Source organism: Triticum aestivum, chromosome 1B (genome assembly GCF_018294505.1).
Source record: "Triticum aestivum cultivar Chinese Spring chromosome 1B, IWGSC CS RefSeq v2.1, whole genome shotgun sequence".
NCBI lineage: Eukaryota > Viridiplantae > Streptophyta > Magnoliopsida > Poales > Poaceae > Triticum > Triticum aestivum.
The window spans coordinates 55,560,612-55,584,514 of record NC_057795.1 but is presented as its reverse complement, the minus strand read 5'-3'; the positions used below and the strand labels follow the sequence as shown (position 1 = coordinate 55,584,514).

The 23,903-nt window shown below is 46.3% G+C and overlaps 1 long non-coding RNA gene across 1 annotated transcript; it reads right to left on the bottom strand.

The window, feature by feature from the left end:
- Window positions 1–15,846: 15,846 nt before the first annotated feature.
- LOC123086456 (uncharacterized) lies at window positions 15,847–18,469 on the bottom strand. The gene is made up of 5 exons (XR_006440897.1): window positions 18,261–18,469; window positions 16,840–17,084; window positions 16,630–16,746; window positions 16,084–16,329; window positions 15,847–15,996 (listed from the first exon to the last, which is right to left on the bottom strand). It is a non-coding gene; the product is annotated as an uncharacterized lncRNA (long non-coding RNA).
- Window positions 18,470–23,903: the final 5,434 nt, after the last annotated feature.

Below are 23,903 nucleotides of genomic sequence, written 5' to 3'. Positions count from 1 at the left end.
AATGATTATGTTAGTAGAGAATTGAAAAATAATGCTTATATGATCGGATGCCTGAGTGATTATATGTCTAGAGTTAAGGGTGAACTTAAACTCGCTAGTAAGCATGCTTCTATGGTGACCCAGGGAGTCCTGGATTAGGGGGTATCCGGACAGCCGGACTATATACATCGTCCAGACTATTGAAGCATGAAGATACAAGACACAAGACTCCGGCCCGTGTCCGGATGGGACTCTCCTTTGCATGGAAGGCAAGCTTGGGGATCCGAATATTATATTTCCTTCCTTGTAACCGACTCCATGTAAACCCTAGCTCTCTCCGGTGTCTATATAAACCGGAGAGGATGGTCCTTAGAAGGCCGATCACAATTACAACCAAACCATCATAGGCTAGATCCTAGGGTTTAGCCTCTACGATCTCGTGGTAGATCTACTCTTGTACTACTCATATCTTCAATATTAATCAAGCAGGAAGTAGGATTTTACCTCCATCGAGAGGGCCCGAACCTGGGTAAACATTGTGTCCCTTGCTTCTTGTTACCATCAGCCTAAGACGCACATATCGGGACACCCTACCCGAGATCCGCCGGTTTTGACACCGACATTGGTGCTTTCATTGAGAGTTCCTCTGTGTCGTCGCTTCGAGGCTTGATGGCGTCTTCAATCGCCAACAACACGGTCCAGGGGGAGACTTTTCTCCCCGGACAGATCTTTGTGTTCGGCGGCTTCGCACTGCGGGACAATTCGCTTGGTCACCTGGAGCAGATCCACAACTACACCCCTGGCCACCAGATCAGGTTTGGAAACTTGAACTACACGGCGGATATTCGCGGAGACTTGATCTTCGACGAATTCGGCCCTGTGCCAGGAGCATTGCACAGTCACAACGAGCACGGCCTAGACCTATTGTCGGACAATGCTCGGGACATCACCCCTGCAATGGCTCGGATCTAAATCCGGAGCAGGTTGCGTTGCCCAAGGACGGAGGGGTGGACCCTGCCTCGCAGGCCGCATACTCATCGGTGGTAGAGCTGAACACAGGTCTCACCTCTGAGGAGGCTTGTAACCCTGGGCCCCCGGACTCGTATCCGGCTGTCGGCTCCGGTCCGCACACCCCCGAGCCAGTCGAGCCAGGTTGGGCTCCGGTAATGGGTTTACCGATGCGGACATCTTTCAGCACTCGCCCTTTGGCGACATGCTGAACTCATTAAAGTCTCTCTCTCTCTGCCAGGAGGCTCTGGGCCGAACTATGTCCGGCTTGAGTGGGAAGCGGGTGACGAAGGAATTCGCTGCCCACCCACCACCCACTTCATTGCCACGGTCGATGATTTAACCGACGTGCTTCACTTCAACTTCAAAGACATCGATGGTATGGACGACGATGCAGGAGACGTACAGGAGCCATCGCCCATAGGGCGGTGGACAGCCACCTCTTCATACAATATATATATGGTGGACACTCTGAAAGAAACCAATGGCGATGAGGCAACGGAGGATAACCCCTCCAAGAAGAAAGCAAAGCATGGGCGTCGCCAGCGCCGCTCCAAGCCCCGCCAAGGCAATACCGGCACCGGAGACGAAAACAATCCGGACAGTGCCGACGATGAATACAACCCCGATTAGCCCGCCTTCGAGCAGGCCGAGCAGGAGATGGGCAGGACAGCCCAGACGAACAGGCGACGGACGGGTATCCGGAGGAGGACAACTACATGCCCCCTCCGAAGATGAGATTAGCCTTAGTGACGACGAGTTCGGCGCGCTTGAGGACCCCGCGGAGCAGGAGCGCTTCAACCGCCGGCTTATTGCCACTGCGAGGAGCCTGAAAAGAAGCAAGCAGCAGCTTCAATCTGATCAAGACCTGCACACAGATAGATGGACAGAAGTCCTGGCAGCCGAGGAATATGGACTCGAGCACCACACGGCCGACCGGCCGCCTCGAGGTCAGGATAAAACGGCATATCATCCCGAATACCAGCCCGCACCCCCGCGCCAGTTTACTACGGCCCGGGGCAATACTCAGGACCTGCGCGATAGATTGGATAACACCGCGGGACAACCAAGATCGATCTATGGATCACGGGGGCACGCTGCAGCACATAACGATGACTGTCATACCAATACACTAACAATAAATCTGGCTGGGCCGAACACAACCAGCCAGACCTAGCCGGAGTGCGTCGCGACATAGCCCGGCACAAAGGCGCCGCACACCCCCTCTGCTTCACCGATGAAGTGATGGATCATGAATTCCCAGAAGGGTTCAAACCCGTAAACATCGAATCATACGATGGCACAACAGACCCCGCGGTATGGATTGAAGATTTCCTTCTCCACATCCACATGGCCCGCGGAGACGATCTACATGCCATCAAGTATCTTCCCCTTAAGCTCAAAGGACCCGCCCGGCACTGGCTAAATAGCCTGCCCGCAAATTCCATTGGCAGTTGGGAAAACCTGGAAGACGCATTTCTTGACAACTTCCAAGGAACATATGTGCGACCTCCGGATGCCGATGACTTGAGCCACATTACTCAACAGCCCGGAGAATTAGCCAGGAAATTCTGGACTCGGTTCCTAACTAAAAAGAACCAAATAGTTGACTGTCCGGACGCCGAAGCCCTGGCGGCCTTCAAGCATAATATCCGTGACGAGTGGCTCGCCCGATACCTCGGCCAGGAGAAACCCAAGTCCATGGCAGCTCTCACGACACTAATGACCCGCTTTTGCGCGGGCGAGGATAGCTGGTTGGCTCATAGCAGCACTACGCCACATTTTGGCACTTCAGATGTCCATGACAATAATGGCAAGCTACGGCGCAACACACACAAGCGACGGAACACTGGCGACAACACCGAAGACACATCGGTCAATGCCGGATTCAGCGGATCCAAATCCGGTCAGCGGAAGAAGCCATTCAAAAGAAACAATCAGGGACCGTCCAGTCTAGACCATATACTGGAGCGCTCATGCCAAATTCATGGCACCCCGGACAAGCCAGCCAACCACGCCAATAGAGACTGCTGGGTATTTAAATAGGCCGAAAAAATAAATGCTGAAAACAAGGACAAGGGGCTGCACAGCGACGATGACGAGGAGCCCCGACGTCCGAACATGGGGAGACAGAAGAAATTTCCCCCCAGGTGAAAATAGTCAACATGATCTACGCCACTCACATCCCCAAGCGGGAACAGAAGCGAGCACTATGGGACGTCTACGCGATGGAGCCAGTCGTCCCCAAATTCAACCCATGGTCAGCTTGTCCGATCACCTTTGATCGTAGGGTTCATCCTACTAGAATCCGTCACGGCGGCTCGGCCGCATTGGTTCTAGACCTAATCATAGACGGATTTCACCTCACAAGAGTCCTTATGGACGGAGGCAGCAGCCTGAACCTGCTTTACCAGGACACAGTGCGCAAAATGGGCATCGATCCTTCAAGGATCAAGCCCACCAAAACCACCTTTAAAGGTGTAATTCCTGGAGTAGAGGCTCGTTGTACAGGCTCTATAACATTGGAAGTGGTCTTAGGATCTCCGGATAACTTCCAAAGCGAAGAGTTAATCTTTGATATCGTCCCTTTCCGTAGTGGTTACCACGCACTGCTCGGACGAACCGCATTTGCAAGATTCAATGCGGTACCACACTATGCATACCTGAAGCTCAAGATGCCAGGCCCGCGCGGGGTCATAACAGTCAACGGAAATATGGACCGCTATCTCCATACAGAAGAGCATATTGCAGCCCTTGCGGCAGAAGTACAATGCGGCCTCCTCCGGCAAACCACCAATCCGGTGAAGACAACCTCAAGCTCCGTCAAGCAAGGTCGAAACATCCCGCAACAGGATCACCAGGCACGCCAAGAGCACGACTAGCAATTCGGCCTCCGCTCAAATCCCATCAAAGCAGCATTTGTGCCACGCGTACATAATTACGCACTCAAAATACCATGGGCACAGGCGGAGGCGCAGCAGTGGCTTAGTCAATAGTGTGGTATCGCCGCCACACACTTCGTAACCTTTCCTTTTACCTTTCAGGATATTGCTTTAGTGCAGCCTCTTCAGAAGAGCCAGAATGTCGGACTTACATAGGAGAAAAAACCAGAGGAGGCCACAGGCTTTGCGCACAGAAGGAAATACCCAGGTGGAATCTATTTACGATAGTTATACCTACTTTATCTATCTGCACGTAGCCTGCCCCAGGATAGGATATGTCAAACAATCCTATTTATCTCCGCTTAATGCATTCATTGTAAACATACGCTTAAATGTATTATTCATCAATGGGAGATCATATATAGCGTCAGCTTATTATTCTTATTTGAGCATTTTTTTCTTACAAATGTCTATTTGATATTGCATCCGTACACCTTGGTACGTTCAGTTTGCCAGGGGCTTCTTATGGCGCCCCATAAAATGGCAAGAAAAGTCAGAACACTTTCAACAGTGCGGCACCCCGAACTTATAGCATTATATGCATCAGCTCCGAATCATGTCTTGGGTCTACAGTTGAGATAGCCCGGCTCCCTTGTTTTGGTGCCTTACGTTCCGTTATATCGGCTAAGGTAGCGCAGGGAGAACTACTGCGATTGTGCCCCAGTTCTTCCGGACGAGCACCTTAGTAGAGAAAGCCGAAAACTGACCGGCATGATGTGGCGAGAGCTGGTCGCTGTTCGCGAGGTCTTAAAATCCTTAAAGATTTTTCCGCTTTAGGCTATAATTCGGCTTCGTCCGATCTAGGTGTGTATAGCACCCCAATTAGGTCTTCCAGATTCTAGGGGCTTCACCGAAATTTAAAATTGTAGACTTCTATGGCTAAGTGAAGGTTATAAAGCTGCATAGTCCGATTTCCTTGTTCGTTGCGCCGGACACCTCCTTAAGGGACCAAACATTTGGATAAAGAGTGTCCGGGTTTTCCACGAACACCCTAGTACTAGTTACATGGGGGTGGAAGCCGACGATTGGCCTACTTTCAGAATTTTATAAACAGCCGCATAGAAGGTAATATTTTAAATAACAAAAGCGCTACATAGCGCAAGTAACTTTGTCTTTAAATTACAAACATGACAGAAGTGAATTCATTCTAAAATTATGTCCTTGGTACATTCATCGGCCATGAGGCGAGCGCCCTTCATAATGCCATCATAATACTTCTCCGGATAGCGATGCGCCTTGCCCTCTGGCGGCCCGTCCTTCACCAGCTTCTCCGCATCCAGCTTGCCCCAATGCACCTTCGCACGGGCAAAGGCCCGGCGGGCACCCTTAATACAAACGGATCGCTTGATGACTTCCAATCGCGGACAGGCATTCACCATCCGCTTGATCAAGCCGAAGTAGCTGGTGGGAAGGGGCTCACCAGGCCACATCCAGACTATGAAATACTTCATAGCCACTTCGGCCGCCCTGTGGAGTTCGACCAACTACTTTAGTTGGTCACTCAGAGGCATTGGATGTTCGGCCCCAGCATACTGGGACCAGAACAGCTTCTCTGTTGAGCTCCCCTCCTGAGCACGGTAGAACTCCGCGGCATTTGATACGCTGCATGGCAGATCTGCGAATGCCCGTGGAGAGCTCCAGACTCGGGTAAGTAAAAGAAATGCCTCCTCCACATGTTTGCTTTGCATAAAGAATTTCTTACCCACCGTTATATTTTTGGCCTCCTGGATTTCCTGCTGTGCCTTCTCGGCTTCGGCCTTGGCGTCTTTTATACTTGCAAGGGCCTTCGCAAGCAAGGCCTCTTTCGCCTTAAGCTCATGCTCCACGGACTCGAACTTTTTGTCGAGCTCCTGGAGCTCTTCTTGTACTCGCCCACTCGGGCTTCTTGCTTCTCGCGCTCCTTGCGTTCCAAGGCCGCCTGTGTTCGGCCTCAGACAGCGCTTTCAGAGACGCCACTTTGGTGGTGGCCTCTGTTACAAAATCACAACGCTTCGTTGTTAGAATAACCAATTTTGTCTATCCTTCATCATATGAGATTGGGGAATCACTCACCTTTGTTCTTTTCAAGCTGCCTTCTCGTGAGGTTGAGCTCTCCCTGCGCCTGCTCTAGGCCCTGTTTTAGTCCGGCTATCTCGGCCGTACGGACCGCAGCGGCAAGCAGCACAGCCTGCTTATTCATATTCAAACTTATTGTTAGACTCCTATGGATTATAATTGACCCTCCGTTTGGTTTTTCCTTCCGAACACCAAACAGAGTATCAGGGGCTACTACCTATTGGGTGGTAATTTCACACATTTTTATTACTCACCTCAAAGCCTGTCAGGAGGCTGGTGCAGGCTTCGGTTAGTCCGCTCTTGGCGGACGAGCCCTTCTGAATCACCGCACTCATAAGAGTACGGTGCTCTTCATCCATGGAAGAGCCCCGAAGCGCTTCCAGCAGACAATCCGGCGCCTCGGGCGTAGCGGAAGTCTTCGGCACAGACGGCTCGCCCTCCTTAACGAGGGGCTATCCGCCTGAGTCCGGAACCACGGGAGGTCCCGGAATAGTGTTCGACTGAGAGACCAGCTTACTGCGGCTCTCATCAACATGATCCACGGGGATCTTGAACCCCGCGTGTCCGACATTTGGAAGGCCACCTTGGGGCGCCTCCAGATCCACCCCCCACTCTGGGAGCCTTTGGGACAACACATCGGTGTCATCCGCAGGCTGAGGAGTAGTGGCCGTCGGAAGTGAGTTCATTGCCGAATCACTCAACGACCCATCCGAAGACGACACCTCGGGATGGACCCTGGCTGGACTACATACAAGTTCGGAGTTATAACAAAACTATGAAGCAAAATTACGATGGAGTGCAGATACTTACGATCGCACCATGGGCTTCTTCCTGGGCAGCCACCCCTCCTCGCTATCGGCGGCGGTGACGGAGTAGTCCGAAAGGGACGCCTTTCCCTTCTTGGACATCCTAGCCTCCCCCTCCGGGGCGGCCTTCCTCTTTTTCTCCCCCCCAATACGGGGAGTGGAGTTTCTTCTTGTTTCCCCCCGCCTCCGTGGGAGGAATCTGCCTCGTCGTCATCGGACAACGAGGGTATGATGGCCTTGCGCTGGGGGGCTCTCCTGGCCCCCTGGTCTGCCCTCTCAGGCCCCTCGTCCTTTCCGGATGGGGCGGCCTCCTCTTCTTCTTCCCCTACGGGGGAGGAGTGTGCCTCCTCGTCTACGGACGAGGCTTCTGGCGCAACCTTACGTCGGAGACCCTTTCGGATCCCCGGGGCCTTCTTATCAGCCTTCTTCTCCGTCCCCTTGTAGGGCGCCAAGACCAGCATCTCCGTCAGGAGAGCATTAGCTGGGCTTTCTGGCAGCAGAGCCGGACAGTTAATCTGCTCCGCTGTCTCCACATAATCCTGAACAAATATGCACAATTACTTAAGGCTCCCCCATGAATATATTGGGAAGAATCGAATCCAGTGGCAGCTTGAGAACTCACCTGACTAGGAGGCCGCGCGGCGTGGAGCCCACGGTCCTCAGATATGTGAGAAGGTACTTCGGAGGCCTTGAACAACGCCTTCCACGCGTTTTTATGCTTCATGTCGTAGAGCCTCTGAAGCGTCTGGTGTTCGGCCAGGACGAACTCCCACAGATTGAATGCCCGCCTTTGGCATGGCAGAATCTGACGAACGAGCATGACCTGGATCACGTTGACAAGCTTGATGTTCTTGTCCTTCATGCCCTTGATGTAGTTTTGGAGTCCGGTCAGCTCTGTAGATTCGCCCCATAACAGTCCCTTCTGCTCCCGGGAGGTGAGCCGCATGGGGGGTCCGGATTGGAACTCGGGGGCCGCCGCCCAGTTGGCATCGCGCGGCTCAGTGATGTAGAACCACCCCGACTGCCACCCCTTCACGGTTTCCGCAAAGGAGCCGTCAAGCCAGGTGACATTAGGCATCTTGCCCACCATGGATCCTCCGCACTCTGCTTGCTGGCCGCTCACGATCTTCGGCTTCACGCAGAAGATTTGCAGCCACAAGCCGAAATGAGGCTTGATGCGGAGGAAGGCCTCACATACGATGATGAATGCCGAGATGTTGAGGACAAAGTTCGGGGCTAGATCATGGAAATCTAGCCCGTAGTAGAACATGAGCCCGTGGACGAAGGGGTGAAGTGGAAACCCCAGTCCACGGACGAAGTGGGCGAGGAACACGACCCTCTCGTGGGGTCCTGGAGTTGGAATGACCTGCCCGCCGTCTGGTAGCCGGTGCGCTATGTCTGTGGCCAAGTATCCGGCCGCCCGAAGATTCGCCATATTCTTCTCCTTCACGGTGGAGGCCACCCAATTGCCTCCTGCTTCGGACATGTTTAGCTGTGTGGAGAAGACTTGGACTAGGGCGCTGGAGCTCAGGGAGGTGAGGATGAGCAAAGGAGGAGGAGGGCATGGGTGAAAATGAGGGTCCTTTATCCCTTTATAGAGGCCACGAAAGTGGTGCACCTCCCCACTAGCCCATCGAGAATCGCTTACTTCCCAAGCGCCATGATTGATGGCACGGTGGGATTACCCATACCCGTATTGATGAGAATCCCGTGATAAGGGGACACGATCTCTGCTTTGACAAGACATGTCAAGTAAACTGCCTCGCAATACGCACTATGGCTGGTTGTGGGAAAACAGTTCGAATAATGACCCGACCGTAAGGACATATCACATCGTCTAAAAAGTTGCCAGCTGAAGTATCATTCTCTCTACGGTGGTATGTGAATATCATTTTGCAGATCCAGACACGGTCTATGTGTTCGATAATTACCTTGGAGTATTCGGAGAAGGAACCCGCCTTGCAATGCCGAAGACAAGACTGCGCGCCGGACTCATCGTCATTGAAGCCTTGTTCAGGGGCTCCTGAGGGAGTCCTGGATTAGGGGGTATCCGGACAGCCGGACTATATACATCATCCAGACTATTGAAGCGTGAAGATACAAGACACAAGACTCCGGCCCATGTCCGGATGGGACTCTCCTTTGCGTGGAAGGCAAGCTTGGTGGTCCAGATATTATATTTCCTTCCTTGTAACCGACTCCATGTAAACCCTATCTCTCTCCGGTGTCTATATAAACCGGAGAGGATGGTCCTTAGAAGGCCGATCTCAATTACAATCAAACCATCATAGGCTAGCTCCTAGGGTTTAGCCTCTATGATCTCGTGGTAGATCTACTCTTGTACTACTCATATCTTCAATATTAATCTAGCAGGAAGTAGGGTTTTACCTCCATCAAGAGGGCCCGAACCTAGGTAAACATTGTGTCCCTTGCTTCCTGTTACCATCAGCCTAAGACGCATAGATCGGGACCCCCTACCCGAGATCCGCCGATTTTGACACCGACAGTTACCACTCATGCTGAACAAGTGCTTAAGGCTCAGAATGAATTGCTAGATGAACTAAATGATAAACATGATTTTGTTGTTAGAGTGGCTACTAGAACTGGTAAGATGACTCAGGAACCTTTGTATCCTGAAGGCCACCCTAAGAGAATTGAATAAGATTCTCAAAATAATAATCTTGATGCTCCTAGTTATTCTAAGAAGAAGAAAAAGAAAAATTATAGGACTTTGCATGCTTCTAGTGAACCTAATGTAGAAACACCTAAGAATCTTAATGATACTTCTATCTCTGATGCTGAAACACAATCCGGAGATGAACATGAACCTGATGATAATGCTAATAATGATGTTCATGTAGATGCTCAACCTAGTAATAACAATGATATAGAAATTGAACCTACTGTTGGTCTTGATAACCCACAATCAAGAAATCAACGTTATGATAAGAGAGATTTTGTTGCTAGGAAGCATGGTAGAGAAAGAGAACCATGGGTTCAGAAACCCATGCCCTTTCCTCCTAAACCATCCAAGACAAAGGATGATGAGGATTTTGAGCGTTTTGCTGAAATGATTAGACCTACTTTCTTACGCATGCGCTTAACTGATATGCTTAAAACAAACCCTTATGCTAAATATATGAAAGATATCATCACTAATAAGAGGAAAATACCTGAAGCTGAGATTTCCACCATGCTTGCCAACTATACCTTTAAGGGTGGAATACCTAAGAAACTTGGTGATCCCAGAGTACTCACTATACCTTGCTCCATAAAAAGAAATTATGTTAAAACTGCCTTATGTGATTTAGGAGCCGGTGTTAGTGTTATGCATCTTTCCTTGTACCGTAGACTTGAATTAAGTAAGTTGACACCTACTGAGATATCTTTGCAAATGGCTGACAAATCAACTGCTATACCTGTCGGCATTTGTGAGGACGTGCCTGTTGTTGTTGCGAACATTACTATCTTAACAGACTTTGTCATTCTTGATATCCCTGAGGACAAAAGTATGTTGATCATCCTTGGTAGACCCTTTTTAAATACTACAGGTGTTGTTATTGATTGCAACAAAGGCAATGTCACCTTTCATGTTAATGGAAATCAGCACACGGTACATTTTCCGAGGAAACAACCTTAAGTTCATAGCATAAATTCTATTGGGCAAATTCCATCAATTATATTTGGAGGTTTTGAATTTCCTCTTCCTACTGCAAAGAAAAAGTATGATATTCTTATTATTGGGGATGTTCATATCCCCGTTGAGGTAACCTAGTGTCACTTCGAAATTTCTCCGGTTTTATGTGATTCAGAATGAGTTTGTTAACAAGACTTGATCAACCTTATTAGTGGATTCCTTTTGATGATCATGAGATGGATGAAACTAGAAGGCACAACCCTCTGTAGTCTATACCCTCTCTTTACTTTCTGTTACTTAGAATAAATAAAGTAGAAATAGAATATTCTGTCTGTTTTCTGAATTATCCATGCAATAAAAAATATCCCAAAAATAAAAGTGCTCCACATGCCCTGCAAATTTAGTATGATTTTTTATGAATTATTTAAGGATTTTAGGCACTAAAAACACTGCAGGGGGGTCTGCCACCTGGCCACAAGGGTGGAGGGTGCCCCCCTATAGGGCGCGCCCCCCTGTCTCGTGGGCCCATGGTGGACCCCCTCCACTTATTCCTGCACCCACACACTCCATCTTGCCAAAAACATCCTCATCCAGCTCAAGCACGAGTTCTACCTCATTTTGCTGTGATTTTCGATCTCCTTGCTCAAAGCTCCATTCACAAAACTGCTTTAGGAGATTGTTGCTTGGTATGTGACTCCTCCATTGATCCAATTAGTTTTTGTTCTAGTGCTTTATTCATTGCAAATCCTTGATGCCTTGGTGACCCTGTTCTTGAGCTTGCATGTTAAATTTATGAGGTCCCAAGTAATTCTAATGCATGATATAGGCTCTAGGCACTTGTAGGAGTAGTTGCTATCAATCTTGTTCGGTTTTATTTACTTTTATTTTGAAGTTACTAAAATTTTTAGAAATATTGCAGAAAAAGAAATAAGTTTAGGAAAATGTACCAAGGTGGTTCTTCAAGAAAGAAAGGACCCAGGCGCGCGATACGTGATGCGGACGACAAACTACCAAGGGAAGCTGATGTACGGCCTTGTGAATGGCCGTCAGAGCCGTTTATGGTTGCATCGGGTATCAAGGATGAATTTGACGCATATGTGCGTAATGCCGACCTTGAGGCATTCATGCAAGATAAGTGCTCGCAGTACCGATGTTTAACTGATTCATTTGTGAGAAGGTTTAAATTTACATCCTCGCGCAATTCTCAAAGTGTCCTGTTTGATATTTATGATAAATCATATACCATGGACCTAGAAGATTTTACTACTGCTTACAAACTTCCGTAGTGGGGCAATGTTAATGATCCCAACAAATCTGAATTTAAAGACTTCCTTGCTAGTATCACTGTGGGAGAATCTAGGGAAATAACACAAGCTACCATAGGGAGCATTCGTTTTCCTTCCATACATTATTTTGCTCTCTTCATTGGTAGATGTATTAATGGCAAAGACTAAGCATGTCACATGTGTGTCCTTGATTTGTGTGTTCTCAAGAGTGCTGTATTAGGTGATAAACAATACAACTTGGGGGCAATTGTTGCACGTAGGTTGCATCATAATGCTTTAGCTGGAAACATTTTAAGAGGAATTTATGCAACCCGTGTGGCTAATTATCTTGAGATACCTATACATGAAAATCATACAGAATTGCTTCCTGCTTATTTAGATCATAATGCTATGATTAGGCATCAATTTCTTGAAAGGAATGACCAATTCCTCCAATACCGACTAATTTTTGACAGAAGCCGTGCTGTCCATATTACTCTCCCTGCTCCTACCCTTTTTGATTATCAGGCAAAATGAAGATATGTTGTCACCAAGGAGGAGGAAAATGAACACGAGAGGAGGGCGGAAGCAGCCCGCCGTCAGGCAGCAGCTGAGGAGGCAATGACTGCTACATCTCAGTACGACCCCAGTTACAACTACGAATATAAGTCAGGCTATCCATGGCCATAGACCAACTTAGGCCAAAAGCCTAAGCTTGGGGGAGTACGTATTTCTCACCGACTTTACATTCATGTTCACACACTATTCTAGTTGTCGGTGCTCATACTCTTTCATTGTACTATCCATGCTAGTTTAATTTTTTTTCCTGTTTTCTTCTTGTGTGTTTGATAAACCTATTAAAAAACCAAAAAAATAGTTAGTTTAATTTCCATGCCTATAGTAGTAATAATTAAAAGAAAACCCAAAAAGATTTCCCGTTCTTCTTTTACTTGTTGGGAGCTTTCCCGTGTAAATAGTTTTATTTATTTTGTTTCGTTTGGGGGTCGAGAGTAGAAGACCATATTGAAAATGTTTACTGGCTCTCATATGCATGATTGTTTATTTTAACCAAGAGCCCATATTATCTTGCCTTCTCTCTTGAAATGGATGCTTGCAGATTCCGGCTTAGTCCAATGCACGTGCACTTTTATTATTATACACACCGTTCGGTTATGCAAGTGAAAGGCAATAATGACGATATATGATGGACTGATTGAGATGAGAGAAGCTGGTATGAACTCGACCTCTTTTGTTTTTGTAAATATGATGAGTCATCATTCCTGATTCAGCCTATTATGAATAAACATGTTTGCAATGACATTTAGAGTTTTCAGTTGCTTATGCCATGCTTAATTAGCTATGAGTTATAATGATTTACCTTGCGTACCAACATGCTATTAAAATGATTGTGATGTGGTATGATGAGATGGTATCCTCCTTTGAATGCATTGAGTGACTCGACTTGGCACATGTTCACGCATGTAGTTGAAACAAAATCAACATAGCCTCCACGATATTTATGTTCATGGTGGATTATATCCTACTCATGCTTGCACTTAGTGTAAATTAATTTTAATGCATGTTCATGACTGTTGTCGCTCTCTCAGTTGGTCGCTTTCCAGTCTTTTGCTAGCCTTCACCTGTACTAAGCAGGAATACTGCTTGTGCATCCAAACTCCATGAACCCCAAAGTTATTCCATATGAGTCCACTATACCTTCCTATATGCGGTATTTACCTGCCGTTCCAAGTAAATTTGTATGTGCTAAACTCGAAACCTTCAAATAAAATTCTATTTTGTATGCTTGAGCAGCTCATGTTCCAACTAGGGATGTCCGTATCTTCCATGCTAGGTGGGTTATTCTCAAGAGGAGTGGACTCAGCTCCTCATTCACGAGAAAATGGCTGGTAACCGGGATGCCCAGTCTCATGATCCTAAAAGATCAAAGCAAATCAAAATAATTAAAAAAACTCCCTCAGGATCGTTGTTAGTTGGAGGCACTCGTTGTTTCGAGCAAGCCATGGATTGATGCCTATTGGTGGTGGGGGAGTATAAACTTTACTATTCTGTTTGGGAACCTCCTATAATGCATGTAGTATGGAAGATATCGCCATCTCATAGTTGTTGCATTGACAGTGAAAGTATGCCGCTCAAAATGTTATTTATCTCTTTATTTCAAAATTGAGCTCTAGCACCTCTACAAATCCCTGCTTCCCTCCGCGAAGGGCCTATCTATTTACTTTTATGTTGAGTCATCACTCTCTTATTAAAAAGCACCCGCTCGAGAGCACACTATCATTTGCATGCATTACTGTTAGTTTATATTGGGTATGACTTGACTAGATCTCTTTTACCATGAATTACAATGTTTAGTCAGTCCTTGATCTTTAAAGGTGCTCTTCATTTATGTTTTGCGGTCTCAGAAAGGGCTAGCGAGATACCATTTTGTTATATCATATTATGATTGTTTTGAGAAAGTGTTGTCATCCGAGTTTTATTATTATCGCTCGCTAGTTGATTATGCCATTGATATGAGTAAACATGAGACCTGAGTGTTATTGAAAATATGGTTAGTTCATAATCTTTGTTGAAACCTAGAATACTGGCTTTACATATTTACAACAACAAGAGCAAACAGAGTTTGTAAAAGTTTTTCTTTATCACTTTCAGTTTGTCAACTGAATTGCTTGAGGACAAGCAAAGGTTTACGCTTGGGGGAGTTGATACATCTCCAACGTATCTAATTTTCCAAACACTTTTGCCCTTGTTTTGGACTCTAATTTGCATGATTCGAATGAAACTAACCCGGACTGACGTTGTTTTCAGCAGAACTGCCATGGTGTTATTTTTGTGCGGAAACAAAAGTTCTCGGAACGACCTGAAAATCCTCAGAGATAAGTTTCAGAAAATATTAAAAAAAATAGTGACAAAAGATGAACGCCAGGGGCCCACACCCTGCCCACGAGGGTGGCCCCCCTATAGGGCGCGCCCCCTGTCTCGTGGGCCCCTAGATGCTCCATCGACCTCAACTCCAACTCCATATATTCCTTTTCGCGGAGAAGAAAACCAAAGAGGAAGTTTCATCACGTTTTATGATACAGAGCCGCCGCCAAGCCCTAAACCTCTCGGGAGGCTGATCTGGAGTCCGTTCGGGGCTCTAGAGAGGGGGATTCATCACCGTCGTCATCATCAACCATCCTCCATCACCAATTTCATGATGCTCACCGCCGTGCATGAGTAATTCCATCATAGGCTTGCTGGACGGTGATGGGTTGGATGAGATTTACCATGTAATTAAATTAGATTTGTTAAGGTTTGATCCCTAGTATCCACTATGTTCTGAGATTGATGTTGCTAAGACTTTGCTATGCTTAATGCTTGTCACTAGGGCCCGAGTGCCGTGATTTCAGATCTGAACCTATTATGTTTTCATGAATATATGTGAGTTCTTGATCCTATCTTGCAAGTCTATAGTCACCTATTATGTGTTATGATCCGACAACCCCGAAGTGACAATAATTGGGATACTTCTCGGTGATGACCGTAGTTTGAGGAGTTCATGTATTCACTATGTGTTAATGCTTTGGTCCGGTACTCTATTAAAAGGAGGCCTTAATATCCCTTAGTTTCCCCCTATAAACACGTATGATTATATTCGGAATACATGCCTACATTACATTGATGAACTAGAGCTAGTTCTGTTTCACCCTATGTTATAGCTATTACATGAGGAATCACATCCGACATAATTATCCATCACTGATCCAATGCCTATGAGCTTTTCATATATTGTGCTTCGCTTATTTACTTTTCCGCTGCTACTGTTACAAGCACTACCATACTGCTATCTTTACCTTTGCCACTGTTACCATTACTATCATACTACTTTGCTACTAAATACTTTGCTGCAAATACTAAGTTATCCAGGTGTGGTTGAATTGACAACTCAACTGCTAATACTTAAGAATATTCTTTGGCTCTCCTTGTGTCGAATCAATAAATTTGGGTTGAATACTCTACCCTCAAAAGCTGTTGCGACCCCCTACACTTGTGGGTTATCAATGATGCATATGCATTACAATAAAGATATCAATCATATCATTTTGATCATAGGAAACACAACTATGGAGAATATTACACCATAGCATTTGCATTAATTCGGCGAAAGAAAAATATCTTGTGGATGATATTACAATTTCAAATCTATCAATGTAAACTGCAACTATTTGTAGCTAAAATCTTCAAATTTTGTTTGATTCTTGATCCAAGAATTCAGCTGCAACTCAACTATCCTTCTCTTGAATCTGTAAAAGAAAATTGCAGCTTAGATATGTGTGATTAAATGTACACAAATATGATTTTAGAATGTGGAAGGGAAGATTTTAACTTACAAAAGTTGAAGGCCAGGCAGTTAAGTATCATGAAGTGAAAGCCTCACTAAATGTCTTGCAATCAGAAACTTCCCTTACCAACTCCTCATTATCAACTATAGGTTGATCTATGCGCACAAGGGCAAATTCAACACCTAACTCAATACCACCAACCTTAGTTCTTGGATCATTACTCCGAATAGTACCATACGCAACATTCCTCTTGTTGGGATATGTTGAAGTCTTTAAAACTACTTTGGAGGCAGCCTATATTATGATCAATATTAGCACTCTACGACATGATAATATAATTTGCATGAACAATATGAGATCTTTTTAATGACAGACCAGTAAGGTGCCCTAAAAAACCAAATAAACTAGACCTGGCAACAAAGTCTAATGCCCAAGGTCACCTCGCTTGCTCATGCTTGGTTAAATGTATCCTTTACTTGCATACAGCAGATTGAGCAAAATTTGTAACAAAATCCATTTTTCAAGCAGGCATCATAATGCAGTTTGGGTTGGGAATTTGGGTGCTGTAAACCATGCTCCTTGGTGAATCTTTACCTTGATGGAAGAAGTGCGTCTTCTTTTTGAGCGAGCTGGGTGTGGGTGTTCAGTTCTAGTCCCTTGCTGGTTCGGTCTTGAAACAGATTCACCCGTAAGATCCCTCGTTTCCCTCACCTACCAAGATACAATAATATTAGATGGAATGATATTCATACCTTGAAGCTACAGAAAGCTACAACTTCAAAACTCAAAAGGCACAAAAATTACCTCTAGGACATAATCAATAACAAGGTACAGAAAGGGATCGTAAATGTGAACTAAGTAGGAGCTGCCTAGACGGGTTTTTTTCCGCATAGTACAGAAAGTCAATTGCCTGAAAGCCAACTTCCTCGATCATCAAGATTAAATCATAATATGAGACATGACGCCTCATCATGGATCATTGTAAAATTTTGGCTTCCTGATTTGTATCTTCATAGTGCAGGTATATGGTCAACATGCCCGTCGCCATCCTAGATATATATAAAAATGTTGATTAAACCATTACAAGTAAAGACAAATTAACTAATGACATAACAGGGACAATTTAATTTGCCAATAGACATGTGAATGGAGAGGGCAATGAAGGACAGAGTAGCACGTCAATGCACTATCAACTTATCATAACTCAAAACAGAGAGATGAGGTACAAGACCATGGGTCCAGCCACACCCACACTCAGATATAACGCTGTCGGCATATGGATTCGGGACATGTTTAAGTTAAAAGTGTACAGATTATGCAAACTGAGCATTATTCAACCGACAGCTAACATTATGTTAAGCACTAGCTGATAGAAGAGCAGCGACATGTTGCCTCATGTGTCATCCCAATAAGTCGTTCAAGAAGCAACAACCGTGTCCAGTGTGCCAATGAATAATACTAGTGTGGATGTTCGCCATGATATTGCTACATCAGGCCAACTATTCGGGGCGATATAAAACCCATCACTACGTCAGGGACACTGAAAAATTGACTGAAATGCAAATATACCAAATAATTTAAAGATGGGCGAGCTGTCAAAATCTTCAAAGAAGCTAGATGCTCCTACAAGTAGAGGAACTGATGATGTTGACTGCTTCCCTAAACAGAAGGGGAAACGAAAGTACATAGGATCATCAGGTGATGGTGCAAATCTTAAGCATTTTCTCTGTTCCTAATTTCAGTCATTTCATCTAGTGGTTCAATTTACGCAGTCGAAACTGTTGCAGTAGATCGGCGGCATCAAATCAAAGAGCAGAGTAGGGTTTGCTCATGATTAACCAGTTTAAGGTCTGTCATATTTCTCAAGAAGTCTGATCAAATTTAAACAATAGTCAATGGATCGATCTAGCAGAAGTGTAAAACAGTACATGGCAAAACTATAGTTAGACACAACCGTACATGGTTTATGGGCTTTTCTACATCAGTGCTTGTTTAATTATTTGTCTACGTATGGGATAATTACGCAATTAGCTGCGGCCATTAGGCATCTACAGTACATACTGTCCTATGAATTGTTGAGGGGCGAGCAATTGGCAGAGGTCTGACCCCTGCTCGCCCCTCCCTGTCTCCACCCCTGCATCGGTACAATGATGTTTCACCTAGCATGCACCCCATAGAATTCCTAGCAGTCAGATCAGGGAAGGGGTGGGCGTCCAGATCCATACCAGACACGAGATTGTACTCCTTCAGGATGTAGGTGCCGGAGCTGAACACCGACGAAGCGGCACCGAGGCAGGTCGAGGAAGCGGCAGATCGTACGGGGGTTGAGATGGGGGTGGGAGGAGGGAAGGGGGGGTTGCAGGTGGCGGCCGCACTGGGCGCTGAAGGGGCGGCGTGCTGGGCGTTGGAGGGCGGCAAGGTAGTAGCCGAACGGTGAGCGGCTGGGCTAGATGTGGATGACTGGATGGGTTTGAGAGACCCAATTTATCTAGCGTTTTCCAGTTAATTGGAGGGAAAAGTAAGCGCCAAAGTAATTGGAGGGAAAAGTAAGCGCCATGGTCAAGAACTGGAGGGAAATTTAGATATATTCTTTTTTTATCAAGGAGAACTAGAGGGAAATTGTTTTGGAAGAACTAGGACATTGTTACATATATTAATTTGTTTGGCATGGAAATTTTCCAAAAAGTGTTTTTGGCATGGAAAAATAGAGTATATTTTATTTATTATTTTATTGATTGAAAGGGGAAATTAGATATATCTAAATAGTAATGGTTTTATAAATTTGATTTACGTAACATGTGCTAAATAACCTATAACATGGTTTCTCTGGGCTAACTAGTTGATATAAAAAAATGAGCTTGAAGCTACGACGAACCTTAGACGACGAACGGGATGGTGTTGTTATGAACAGCGGTGATCGGCTTGCAAATCCCGCTCCTGATCGGTCATCTCGACCAAGATCGTATCATTCCCACACGCCATCCCATGGAGGCTATGACCGGCGTGTGACAAAACTGCGACTAACATCAATGGTAGAAGATGTGACCCGCCCCGGAACATGTTGTGACCAACGAGGTCGGCGATGATCATTATTGAGAGCATATGTGTCAGCAGCGACCGACCGCTGATATGCGTCAGCTGCGACCGACTGCTGACGGCGTTGTGATGACATATCCGAAAGGCTGGCAAATCAATCTAGTCTCCTTCTTTGTTCCACCTCCATGGTGACAGAGCATAAGGGGAGGGTATCCCAGCTACACCCACGGTTCAAAAAACGACTGTACTTGCAATCGTACCAGAAAAAGGAAACTTGCGACCTCGATGGTTGGTTAGAGAAAAACATTGTAACTCAATCGACCGATATGACTCCTGGTCGATCGCCTCAATCAAGATCGCGTTATCCCCACACGACTGCCAATGGAAGCTATGACCGGTGTGGGAGAAAGCTAAGACCGACAATGCTCCTGATGGTCGACTGATCTTTAAAGAATAAATATTGTAATTCGACCGGCCGATCTTGCTCGGTCGCCTCGACCAAGATCGCATCATCCCACACGACTGCCCATGGAATCTATGACAGTGTGGAAGAAAGTTATGACCGACAATGCTAAAAGTTACGACCGGACTGGGAGCATGTTGTGACCAGCGAGGCCGGCGACTTTTGATCGGTGCTGAGGGCACATGTGGTGGGCCTACAAAGTGGTAGCGACAATATACGTCAGCTACAACCGACCGCAAACGGTGTTGTAAGGACATATCCGAGAGGCTGTCAAATCAATATACTCTCCTCCTTTCAAGGACGTTAACCGATGGACTTGTGGCTCCCTAGCTGCAGCGTCGGCCACCTCGACTAGCACCGGATGCGCGAGGTCAAGCAGCCGGTGGACGGGCTGTCCACTCCTCCTTGTTGAACGGCTTTAGCGACACACACGACGCCCCACGGCGCGGCTGCGACCGCAAGATGGTGTGGAGTTCCCCGACCACGGCGAGGCGCGACAATGGCAAGAGGCAGGCGCGGGCTATGGCCGATTTTGTCGGCGCGAGCTTGGGATGAATGGCGGGGGGGAGGGGGAGGGGGCACTCCATGGTGCCATTCGACGGCCGAAGGAGGCGCGCCGGTGAAGGAGCATCGAGGTCGGAGGCGGCGGACGATCTATTCGGGTCGGGGATACATGAAGTGAAGGAAATATGCCCTAGAGGCAATAATAAAGTTATTATTTATTTCCTTATAATCATGATAAATGTTTATTATTCATGCTAGAATTGTATTTACCGGAAACATAATACATGTGTGAATACATAGACAAACAAAGTGTCACTAGTATGCCTCTACTTGACTAGCTCGTTAATCAAAGATGGTTATGTTTCCTAACCATGAACAATGAGTTGTTATTTGATTAACGAGGTCACATCATTAGTAGAATGATCTGATTGACATGACCCATTCCATTAGCTTAGCACCTGATCGTTTAGTATGTTGCTATTGCTTTCTTCATGACTTATACATGTTCCTATGACTATGAGATTATGCAACTCCCGTTTACCGGAGGAACACTTTGGGTACTACCAAACGTCACAACGTAACTGGGTGATTATAAAGGAGTACTACAGGTGTCTCCAATGGTCGATGTTGGGTTGGCGTATTTCGAGATTAGGATTTGTCACTCCGATTGTCGGAGAGGTATCTCTGGGCCCTCTCGGTAATACACATCACATAAGCCTTGCAAGCATTACAACTAATATGTTAGTTGTGAGATGATGTATTACGGAACGAGTAAAGAGACTTGCCAGTAACGAGATTGAACTAGGTATTGGATACCGACGATCGAATCTCGGGCAAGTAACATACCGATGACAAAGGGAACAACGTATGTTGTTATGCGGTCTGACCGATAAAGATCTTCGTAGAATATGTAGGAGCCAATATGGGCATCCAGGTCCCGCTATTGGTTATTGACCGGAGACGTGTCTCGGTCATGTCTACATTGTTCTCGAACCCGTAGGGTCCGCACGCTTAAGGTTACGATGACAGTTATATTATGAGTTTATGCATTTTGATGTACCGAAGGTTGTTCGGAGTCCCGGATGTGATCACGGACATGACGAGGAGTCTCGAAATGGTCGAGACGTAAAGATTGATATATTGGAAGCCTATATTTGGATATCGGAAGTGTTCCGGGTGAAATCGGGATTTTACCGGAATACCGGGAGGGTTACCGGAACCCCCCGGGAGCTATTTGGGCCATAGTGGGCCTTAGTGGAAAAGAGAAGGGGCTGCCCTAGTTGGGCTGCGTGCCCCCCTTCCCCTAGTCCTATTAGGACTAGGAGAGGTGGCCGGCCCCCTCCTCCTCTTTTCCCCTCCGAGGAATCCTAGTTGGACTAGGATTGGAGGGGGAATCCTACTCCCAGAGGGAGTAGGACTCTCCTGCGCCTCCCCCCTTGGCCGGCCAGCCTCCCCTCCTCTCCTCCTTTATATACGGAGGCAGGGGCACCTCTAAACACACAAGTTGACACAAGTTGATCCACGTGATCGATTCCTTAGCCGTGTGCGGTGCCCCCTGCCACCATATTCCTCGATAATACTGTAGCGGAGTTTAGGCGAAGCCCTGCTGCTGTAGTTCATCAAGATCGTCACCACGCCGTCGTGCTGACGAAACTCTTCCCCGACACTTTGCTGGATCGGAGTCCGGGGATCGTCATCGAGCTGAACGTGTGCTCGAACTCGGAGGTGCCGTAATTTCGGTGCTTGATCGGTTGGATCGAGAAGACGTACGACTACTTCCTCTACGTCGTGTCATCGCTTCCGCAGTCGGTCTGCGTTGGGTACGTAGACAATACTCTCCCCTCGTTGCTATGCATCACATGATCTTGCGTGTGCGTAGGAAATTTTTTGAAATTACTATGAAACCCAACAGTGGCATCCGAGCCTAGGTTATTGATGTTGATGTTATATGCACGAGTAGAACACAAGTGAGTTGTGGACGATACAAGTCATACTGCCTACCAGCATGTCATATTTTGGTTCGGCGGTATTGTTGGACGAGACGACCCAGACCAACCTTACGCGTACGCTTACGCGAGACCGGTTCCCTCGACGTGCTTTGCACAGAGATGGCTTGCGGGCGACTGTCTCTCCAACTTTAGTTGAACCAAGTATGGCTACGCCCGGTCCTTGCGAAGGTTAAAACGGAGTCTATTTGACAAACTATCGTTGTGGTTTTGATGCGTAGGTGAGATTGGTTCTTACTTAAGCCCGTAGCAGCCACGTAAAACAAGCAACAACAAAGTAGAGGACGTCTAACTTGTTTTTGCAGGGCATGTTGTGATGTGATATGGTCAAAGCATGATGCTGAATTTTATTGTATGAGATGATCATGTTTTGTAACCGAGTTATCGGCAACTGGCAGGAGCCATATGGTTGTCGCTTTATTGTATGCAATGCAATCGCGATGTAATGCTTTACTTTATTACTAAACGGTAGTGATAGTCGTGGAAGCATAAGATTGGCGAAGACGACAACGATGCTACGATGGAGATCAAGGTGTCGCGCCGGTGACGATGGTGATCATGAAGGTGCTTCGGAGATGGAGATCACAAGCACAAGATGATGATGACCATATCATATCACTTATATTGATTGCATGTGATGTTTATCTTTTTATGCATCTTATCTTGCTTTGATTGACGGTAGCATTATAAGATGATCTCTCACTAAATTATCAAGAAGTGTTCTCCCTGAGTATGCACCGTTGCCAAAGTTCGTCGTGCCCAGACACCACGTGATGATCGGGTGTGATAAGCTCTACGTCCATCTACAACGGGTGCAAGCCAGTTTTGCACACGCAGAATACTCAGGTTAAACTTGACGAGCCTAGCATATGCAGATATGGCCTCGGAACACGGAGACCGAAAGGTCGAGCGTGAATCATATAGTAGATATGATCAACATAACGATGTTCACCATTGAAAACTACTCCATCTCACGTGATGATCGGTCATGGTTTAGTTGATTTGGATCACGTAATCACTTAGAGGATTAGAGGGATGTCTATCTAAGTGGGAGTTCTTAAATAATATGATTAATTGAACTTAAATTTATCATGAACTTAGTACCTGATAGTATCTTGCTTGTTTATGTTGATTGTAGATAGATGGCTCGTGCTGTTGTTCCGTTGAATTTTAATGCGTTCCTTGAGAAAGCAAAGTTGAAAGATGATGGAAGCAATTACACGGACTGGGTCCGTAACTTGAGGATTATCAACATTGCTGCACAGAAAAATTACGTCCTGGAAGCACCGCTGGGTGCCAGGCCTGCTGCTGGAGCAACACCAGATGTTATGAACGTCTGGCAGAGCAAAGCTGATGACTACTCGATAGTTCAGTGTGCCATGCTTTACGGCTTAGAATCGGGACTTCAACGACGTTTTGAACGTCATGGAGCATATGAGATGTTCCAGGAGTTGAAGTTAATATTTCAAGCAAATGCCCGAATTGAGAGATATGAAGTCTCCAATAAGTTCTATAGCTGCAAGATGGAGGAGAACAGTTCTGTCAGTGAGCATATACTCAAAATGTCTGGGTATAATAATCACTTGATTCAATTGGGAGTTAATCTTCCGGATGATTGCGTCATTGACAGAATTCTCCAATCACTGCCACCAAGCTACAAGAGCTTCGTGATGAACTATAATATGCAAGGGATGAACAAGACTATTCCCGAGCTCTTCGCAATGCTGAAAGCTGCGGAGGTAGAAATAAGGAAGGAGCATCAAGTGTTGATGGTTAACAAGACCACTAGTTTCAAGAAAAAGGGCAAAGGGAAGAAAAAGGGGAACTTCAAGAAGAACGGCAAGCAAGTTGCTGCTCAA